A 9,506-nucleotide genomic window follows, 5' to 3' on the forward strand; every position below is an offset into this window, starting at 1 on the left:
CATCTACCAGAAGGCTCCTCAACCATGCAACCACATCTCTGGGTGTATAACTGACTTCTTGGGGACATTTCTCCAACTACCTGTGACCCTTGAACAACATGGGCTTGAGCCGTGTGGGTCTACTTATAAGCACATTTTTTAAATAAGTATATTGGAAAAATTTTTTTGAAGATTTGTGACAGTTTGAAAAATCTTGCAGAGGAATCACATAGCTTATAAATATTGAAAAAATTAAGAAAAAGTTAGGTGTGTCATAAATGCCTAAAATATATGCAGATGCGATTCTATTTTATCATTGATTACCATAAAATGTCTACAATATATTATAAAAAGTTAAAATTTATCAAAACGTACACACACAAATACTGTACATTATCTTTCATTTTTGATGTCCAGTGCTAATAATACATGTACCATGTAGGGTGTTTTGTATCATAGACGACAACACTGATGCAGGTACTAAAAGATTTGTCTTAACAGAGCTGATGTAAACTTACGGTAGAGCTGAATACAGGACAGTACAGTAAATAACATTTTATTGTATCTGTAACTTACTCTTTTTTTTTTTATCCCCCAAGGAGGGTGCACCATTCCTGGAAGTAATGCAGTAGCCCGTCGATGGGTGGTGTGGACGGAGCAAGCTCTGATTCCATCTCCTTGTTCCAAACATCCATGTAGTATGCTGTCCTTGGATTGACGACGTTTCAGATATTAAACTGATAAGAACGGATACAACACTTGATTTTAGCCGAAAGGCTGAAAAGCAATCTAGCTTACTTTATTAAGAATACAGTATATAATATATATAATATACAAAATCTATGTTAACCTTCTGTTTATTTTATCATAAGGCTTCTGGTCAACAGTAGTCCACTAGCACTTAAGCTTTTGGGGAGTCAAAAATTATATTCAGGTATTTGATTAGGTTTCATGCCCCTAATGCCCCTGTTATTCAAGGGTCAATTGTATTTGCTTCTTTCTACAATCTACTTTCCGCTAATCTTCGAGGAGCACACGCGCGCACACACACACACACACACACACATGCACGCACACACGCACACCCTCACTGTGCTTCTAAAACACACATGAACCTAGGAAGATTATTAAAGATTATTAAAGCAATTTAACAGTGATTTTTCCATCTATAAGAAGTGGATAATAATAGTACCTATCTCAGAGGACTGTTGTGAGGATTTAATTGACATAGGTAATGCATTTCAAACATCCCTGGCCCATAGAGTTAGCCATTATTATTAGCTTTATTACTCACTCATTTTAAGCTTGAGGCAATACTACGTCCATAAATGGCTGCCATTAGTGACCTCTAATGTCAAATTATTAAGTGGTTCTATTTACTTAAAAGTCATTGCCATAATCATGGAGGAGGGGATATCACAGAAACAAAAATACCCAAGTAGACTATTAAATCCACGGGATCTAGATTGACAGAGCAATTACCTTGTCCCTAAGTGGACATTTTCTACAGTTATAAAACCATCCCATCCATGTCCAGTGTTTTCCACTCAATAGCTCTCATATTTCATCAATCTTCTTGTGTTTCATGTGCCACTGCATCATATGTGTTTGTCAGTTAAAATAGTCAACTAAATAACACCCACATTGTCATTGTCATTAGCTGAGAAATTCAGTTGAAAACATTTTTTTTTTTTGCAAGCACATTGCTCACTTTTAATATTTTCAACACTTTGACATTTTCTTGCCTCTGGTAATTAGCAACATTTTAAAACCCACCAATGATTTAAAATTTTAGAAAGGAACATAAGGTTTGATCTGAGAGCCAAAGCCTATAATTGCAGAAATAAATAGGTCTGAAGTTTTCACATTCTTTGGAGAATCTCTTGATATTTCTTTCTAATCTGCAGAGGGGGATGTGTCGCAATCCATCTAACTAGAAAGCATATGATCAAGAACCAGAGACAAAATAATGATATGGAGCAAATTCGGGGCTGTCTGTGGGGAATTTCTAACTCAGGACAACTTCTCACAGCTACCTAGAGCATTCCAGCTAATTCTTCCTGGAGATAAGCTGGGCTTTGCTGAGTGAATATTCTCAACTTAGCACTCAAACTAGCAACTGCATTCAGGAAGGCTGATCTGCTATAAAAATACATGTATTGTATGTGTATGTATTACTAAAATCTGGACAACAATCTGCTCTATTAGAAAGCTCCAGAGAAACTACTCTGAGGTTATGAGTTCTGTTAGATAATTCATTCCATCCTTCTCTCTTTGGTGTTCAAATCAGAAATCTGTCAAGAGTGAAACATCTGCAGAGCACATGGCTACCTGTAACAGATATCTTTATTTTACAAGCTATTATAGAATGAAGTCATTGAGAGTTTCTTTTCTTCCTTGTTTGTGTTTTTGTGTGTAGGTGTGTGTGTGTGTGTGTGTCTATAAAAATCATTAAGTGGAATACATGCCTATTTTTTAATTAAAAATTATAGACAAACATTAAGAAGACAAAAGAAATCCTCTGGTTAATGCTGAAGTGAACTTGGCCGCATCCTTTCCTTTGTCACTTCGAACTGTAGAATTCCCACGGCATTTGAAGAAGTTAAACTGAAGCCCAGCTGCTGACTATCTTTGCTAGGATCTCTTTCAGCTCCATGAGGGTATCAGACTAGAAGTGCTATATACTAACGGCAGATCATACTTTTATAAGGAAGCTATTTAGCCCATCCTCCCTCCACCCCTCCTGCAGGCTAGAACACAGATTGGTGCTAACCAACCAGCTTGGAACTAGTGGGCAGGGACCACAGTTAAGGATGTGGTTCAGAAACAAGGGCTCCGGAAGGAGCTCTGACTGCACAGCCTTCTACCAGCTCCGAACCACCTGCCTGTCTCCAAACTATTATTTGAGTAATAAATACTCTTTGGTTTTGTTGAATAACTACTTTTGGCTTCTTTGTTACAGCAATTTAGCCTATTCCTTAACTTCTATATCACTTATATTCCACTATCCTAAAATGATCACCCCTATTACTATCAGGTTGATTTTGAAAGCACCTAAAAATAAATATAGTTGAGATCTGACTCTTTCTATATAATCTTGCATTCTTCTAATTAATTTGACATTTTATTTAATCTACTTTCCATTTCATTAACAAGCCATCCTCTTCATCAATCTTATAGCTCATCTTTACAATGGCATTACTCATTGTCATTATCAGGGCATTACTCATTATAATTTTAAGGATATTCCCTAATGCTGTGTGATAATGCCAATGGAACATCAATTTGAGTATATTTCCTAAAAATATATTCCAAGGAGCAGAGAAGAAAGGATTTACAAACCCACAGCCAAAGTGCGCTGTGGCAAAGTTCCCTGGGGTGTGGAGTTCCCTTTTCTGTAACCAGACCCCCTGTAGTCAGTGAGTCCGTGGCGTGGCTGTGAGCCAGCCTTCTCAAAATGGCCATCTTCAGTCTTGGACTGCAGCAAGGTTTCCAAATTCCTACTTGGCCTTCCAGATCCCATGGAGGCACCTTTGTCTGTGGATCGATGCCAAAATACTGTTATTTGATATTTGGCCATTTTGCTGACATCATTCCTCCTACTATGTTTTTTTTTTTTTTTCTTTTCTGCTGTAATTTAGTATATCAGAGTAAATGTCTGAGGTCATGCAGATTTCGTAGAAATAACGTGTTTCCTTTTGTTTTTGTTTTATTATGTTTTCTGGCTGTGGGGATTCCTGCATGACTTTTTCTCTCTCTCTCTCTTTTTTACTTTCTCTTTTGGGTTAGACTTGAAATTCTCCCCTTTTGTTTGGTTCAAAATATAGCCAACTCTTTGAATCAATGTATTTGAATACTTTTAAAGCTCAAGAAGGTTTCTACTTTTACATACTGACTATTCTCTTTTCTAGATTGGAGTTCTGCGGTCTTTCCTCCATATCTATCAACTTCTTCCTCAATATCTTCATCTCTCTTTCTCTCACTCTGTCTATCCTCTGCTCCCTCCTTCCATTTCTCTCTCCCTCTCCCTCAGTCCTCTCCTTCTTCTCCTTCTTTCTGTGTCCCTTTTAGCAGCTTAACACATTTATTCTCTCACAGTTTCTGTGGGTCAGGAATTTGAAAGGAGCTTAACTAGTTGTCTCTGTCCCCCTGGGTTGGCCAAAGTTGCAGTTATCTGAATGCTAGAAGATCTACTTTCAAAATGACTATTTTTTCTTGTCATGTAAAATTTATTTTTAAAACTTTTTATTTAAATTTGATTTAATTAACATAAAGTGTATTATTAGTTTCAGGGGTAGAATTTAGTGATTCATCAGTTGCATATAACACCCAGTGGTCATTACATCAAGTGCCCTCCTTAATGCCCATCACCCAGTTATTCCATCCCTCTACTCACCTCCCCTCCAGCAACCCTCAGTTTGTTTCCTAGAGTTTGCCTCCCTCTCTGTTTTTTAACTTATTTTTTCCCTCTTTCCCCATATGTTCATTTATTTTGTTTCTTAAATTCCACATATGAGTGAAATCCTATGGTATTTGTCTTTCTCTGACTGACTTATTTTGCTAATTCCATCCACATTGTTGCAGATGGCAAGAATTCATTCTTTTTGATGGCTAAGTAATATTCTATCACATATATATATGTGATATCTATCATGTACACATATATATACATATATATATATATATTGCATCTTTATCCATTCGTCTGTCCATGGACGTTTGGGCTTTCTCCATAGTTAGCTACTGTGGGCATCGCTGCTACAAGCATTGGGGTGCAGGTGCTCCTTTAGATCCCTACATTTGTATATTTGAGGTAAATACCTAATAGTACTACTACTACTGGGTCATAGGGTACGACCCTTTGCTGGGTCGTAGGGTAGCTCTGTTTTCAACTTTTTGAGGAACCTCCATACTGTTTTCCAGAGTGGCTGCACCAGCTTGCATTCCCACCAGCAGTGTAACAGGATTCCCCTTTTTCCACGTCCTTGCTAACACCTGTCATTTCCTGACTTGTTAATTTTAGCCATTCTGACTGGTGTGAGGTGGTATCTCATTGTGGTTTTGGTTTGTATTTCCCTGATGCCGAGTGATGTGGAGCACTTTTTCAAGTGTCTGTTGGCCATTTGGATGTCTTTGCAGAAATGTCTGTTCATGTCTTCTGACCATTTCTTGAACTGGATTATTTGTTCTTTGGGTGTTGAATTTGATAAATTCTTTATGCGTTTTGGATACTAGCCCTTTATCCGATATGTCATTTGCAAATATCTTCTCCCGTTCTGTAGATTGTTTTTTTTTTTTTAAACTTATTTGACAGAGATAGAGAACACAAGCAGGGGGTGTGGGAGAGGAAGAAGCAGGCTCATAGCTGAAGAGCCTGATGTGGGGCTCGATCCCAGAACGCCGGGATCACGCCCTGAGCAGAGGCAGGCACTTAACCGCTGTGCCACCCAGGCGCCCCTGTAGATTGTTTTTTTTTGGTTTTGTTGACTGTTTCCTTTGCTGTGCAAAAGTTTTTATCTTAATGAAGTCCCAATAGTTCTTTTTTGCCTTTGTTTCCCTTGCCTTTGGAGATGTGTCTAGCAAGTAGTTTCTGTGGCTGAGGTCAAGGAGATTGCTGCCTGTGTTCTCCTTTAAGATTTTGATGGATTCCTGTCTCATATCTCAGTGTTCATCCATTTTGAGTCTATTTTTGTATATAGTGTAAGAAAATGGTCCAGTTTTATTTTTCTGCATGTGGCTGTCCAGTTTTCCCAGTACCATTTATTTTTATTTATTTATTTTTTTAAAGATTTTATTTATATATTTGACAGAGATAGAGACAGCCAGCGAGAGAGGGAACACAAGCAGGGGGAGTGGGAGAGGAAGAAGCAGGCTCATAGCGGAGGAGCCTGATGTGGGGCTCGATCCCATAACGCCGGGATCATGCCGAGCCGAAGGCAGATGCTTAACGACTGCGCCACCCAGGCACCCCTCCCAGTACCATTTATTGAAGAGACTATCTTTTTTCCACTGGATGTTCTTTCCTGCTTTGTCAAAGATTAGTTGACCATAGAATTGAAGGTCCATATCTGGGCTCTCTGTTCTGTTCCATTGATCTATATGTCTGTGTTTGTGCCAGTACCACACTGTCTTGATGATCACAGCTTTGTAATATAGCTTGAAGTTAGGAACTGTGATGCCACCAACTTTGGTTTTCTTTTTCAACATCCCTTTGGCTATTTGGAGTCTTTTCCAGTACCATACAAATTTTAGAATTATTTGTCCTATCTCTGTGAAAAATGCTGGGTGGTATTTTGATAGGGATTGCATTGAATGAGTACATTGCTTTGGGTAGCATAGACATTTTAACAATATTTATTCTTCCAATGCATGAGCATGGAATGTTTTTCCATTTCTTTGTGTCTTCCTCAATTTCTTCCATAGTGTTCTGTAGTTTTCAGAGTACAGATTCTTTACTCTTTGGTTAGGTTTATTCCTATGTATCTTATGGTTTTTGGTGCAATTGTAAATAGGATCAATTCCTTGATTTCTCATTCTTCCGCTTGTTAGTGTATAGAAATTAAACAGGCTTCTGTGTATTGATTTTATATCTGCTGAATTCTTTTGCTGAATTCTTGTTTCAGTTCCAGCAATTTTTGCTGAATTCTTGATTCAGTTCTAGCAATTTTTTGGTGGAGTATTTTGGATTTTCTACATAGAGTATCACGTTTGACTTCTTTGCCAATTTGGATGCTTTTTATTTCTCTTTGTTGTCTTGATTGCTGAGGCTAGGACTTCCAGTACTATGTTGAACAACAGTGCTGAGAGTGGACATTCCTGTTGTTTTCCAGACCTTAGGGGAAAACCTTTCTGTTTTTCCTCATTGAGGATTGATATTTGCTGTGGGTCTTTTGTATATGGCTTCAAAATAACTATTGTCAGAAGGTCCCAGTTCCTTACCATATGGATTTTTCCGTAGGGCTGCTTGAAGTGTCTTCATGATATAGCAACTGGCTTTTCCTAGAGCAAGTGATCCAAGAGAGACGGCAAGTCGCAGCCTCGCCTTCAGTGAGGTTGTTTCATGCATTTTAAAAATGCAGTAAGATTTTTTCCCCACAGGCTACATTCCTTCCTGGGGATGATTTTTAGTTTTTACTCTGCATGTATTAAGCTTCACTCTTTGTTCTGTAAAGTTCTACAGGTTTTGAAAAATGCGTAATGTTATGTACCCACACTCACAGTATCACACAGAATTGTTTGCTGCCCTAAAAATGCTCTGTGCTTCATCTGTTCAACCCTTACCTCTTCCCCTTAAGCTCCTGGCCACTGTTGATCTTCTCATTGCTTCTATAGTTTTGCTTTTTTCCCCAGAATGTTATACACTTAGAATTACACAGTATGAAGCAGTTTCAGCCTGGCTTCTTTCACTGGGCATGGATTTAAGTTCATATCTTTTCATGGCTTGATAACTCATTTCTTTTTATTATTGAATAGTAATCCATTGTCTGGAAGTACCACAGTGTGTTTATCCATTCACCTATTGCAGGACATCATGGTTGTATTCATTTTTGGTGATTTTTGAACTTCTATAAACATTTGAATGCAAGTTTTTGTGTGGACATAAAATTTCAACTCATTTGGTAAATATCTAGGGGTACAAATGCTGGATTCTATGACAAGATTATGTTTAGCTTAATAAGAAACTGCCAACGTGCCAAGCAAAGTGGATGTGCCATCAGCTCTCTTTTTATATCTGCACACTGAAAGATTTTTTTGGCCATGCTTACCATATTAGTGATTTAATTTTCATGGCATCATTTGTGCTCATTAGTGTAACGAATGTAAGACACTTTTTGATTGCACTTTTTGGTTTAAACAGCATAAATGCTCTTCAAAGGGAGATGGTTAAATATATTTTCAGTTTGGGTTGTCCATGCTAAGAAATAATGTCCAAACACCCACCTGCCCTAAAAATAAATAAATAAAAAAGATATAGGAAGTTATTTAAACTAATATTGGAATTATCTTCAAGATATATGAAGTAATATATATATAATATATATAAATATATTACATATATATATAATATATATATACACATATATAATATATATGTATATATATATTTTTTTTTAAACAGCCAATTGCCAAGCAGTGTGCAGAGCATTCTATATTCGTGTTGGAAGGGAAGAGGGGACAATGCTTACAGGGACACTTGATGTCCTCTGGAAGGAAAGAAGTAATTAATGACTTGAAGATCACCTGGAAGGGGAACGAGTGGTTGAGAAACACGGAAACTTTTTGTGAAATCCTTTTTTTAAAGTCTATTTTTTAGAACACTTTAGGGTCCATGGCAAAATCGAGAGGAAGGTTTGGGGATTTCGCATTTTCCTGCCCTGACACACGCGACACCCCCACCCCTGCCAGACTGGTGGCCTACCCCTCTCACCTCCCCCCACACTGCTCTTGTCTCCCCCCTCATAGGAATCTTGGAGCCACTTCATTCTCTTTCCTGTATCTCAAAATGGAGGATAATGTAATATCCTTAAGGGGAGGGACAATTGTTTCAAACTCCTGATGTCCAGTACTGAGTACAGGGGCATACATGCCATCTCTAAAAATACTTTCTGTTGAGGATGAGGCTTTTGAGATTTAAGGATAAACAGCGCCCATAATTTTTATAAACTGCTCCAAAACAACAGTCTTCATATTTTATAGTCATCCTATATCTGTATAATATTTAAAGCCCCATAAAATCAAACCGTATCTTATAGTTTTTAAGTGTAGGATATAAAAAGGATGAAAATGTAATTAGATGTGATTTTAAAAATTGCAAACGTGGCAGCAGAGCACAGGTCTGAATAAACAGTGCGTTCCAGCTATAAAAAGTTGTTGCAGAGGGAAAGCAAAATTCTGGCCCACTCAATTTAAAGTTTTCCACAAGAACTGCAAACTTCAAATGCCAACCAAAACTTTATCTGAAAGCTTAATATGGACAGTTCAAGCCACTTTCAGAAATGAGTCTCCATTAAAATGTGTACTGCATTCCCCATTTTATTCCCTTCCTTAGGAAAACAAAATCTCTGCTGAAATGTATTTTCATTTTTTTGAGCCAATGTAAATAAAGGATTAAAGTCATCTACATTGTTTGCAAGAAAAGAGAAGAAGGAAACACAGAATCAAAGGGACGTAAATTATTTTTATATGCAAATTTTAGAAAATTATATCTTTCTAACTTTCCAAGTGACTTTGAATTCCAGGAGACACATCCACCCCCCCGCCCCCATTGAGACAGGGCATTTTCTCCCATTTTCTATAACAGTGTAGGTCACTGTGCAGTGTGGCATGTAGATCACCATTTAGTGTGTAAGTCACCGTGCAGCGTGGTGTGTAGGTCACCGCGCAGCGTGGTGTGTAGATCACCGCGCAGCGTGGTGTGTATTTCACCGCGCAGCGTGGTGTGTGGGTCACCGCGCAGTGTGGTGTGTAGATCACCGTGCAGTGTGGTGTGTGGTTCACTGTATTTGAAATTCCATCACCTTCGTAGA

The 9,506-nt window shown here is 38.0% G+C and overlaps 1 non-coding gene across 1 annotated transcript; it reads right to left on the reverse strand.

Moving 5' to 3' along the window:
- Positions 1 to 577: 577 nt before the first annotated feature.
- On the reverse strand, positions 578 to 768 carry LOC113247579 (U2 spliceosomal RNA). The gene has a single exon (XR_003313315.1). It is a non-coding gene; the product is annotated as a U2 spliceosomal RNA (small nuclear RNA).
- Between the last annotated feature and the right edge of the window lie 8,738 nt (positions 769 to 9,506).

Source organism: Ursus arctos, unplaced genomic scaffold (assembly GCF_023065955.2).
Source record: "Ursus arctos isolate Adak ecotype North America unplaced genomic scaffold, UrsArc2.0 scaffold_8, whole genome shotgun sequence".
Classification (NCBI taxonomy): domain Eukaryota; kingdom Metazoa; phylum Chordata; class Mammalia; order Carnivora; family Ursidae; genus Ursus; species Ursus arctos.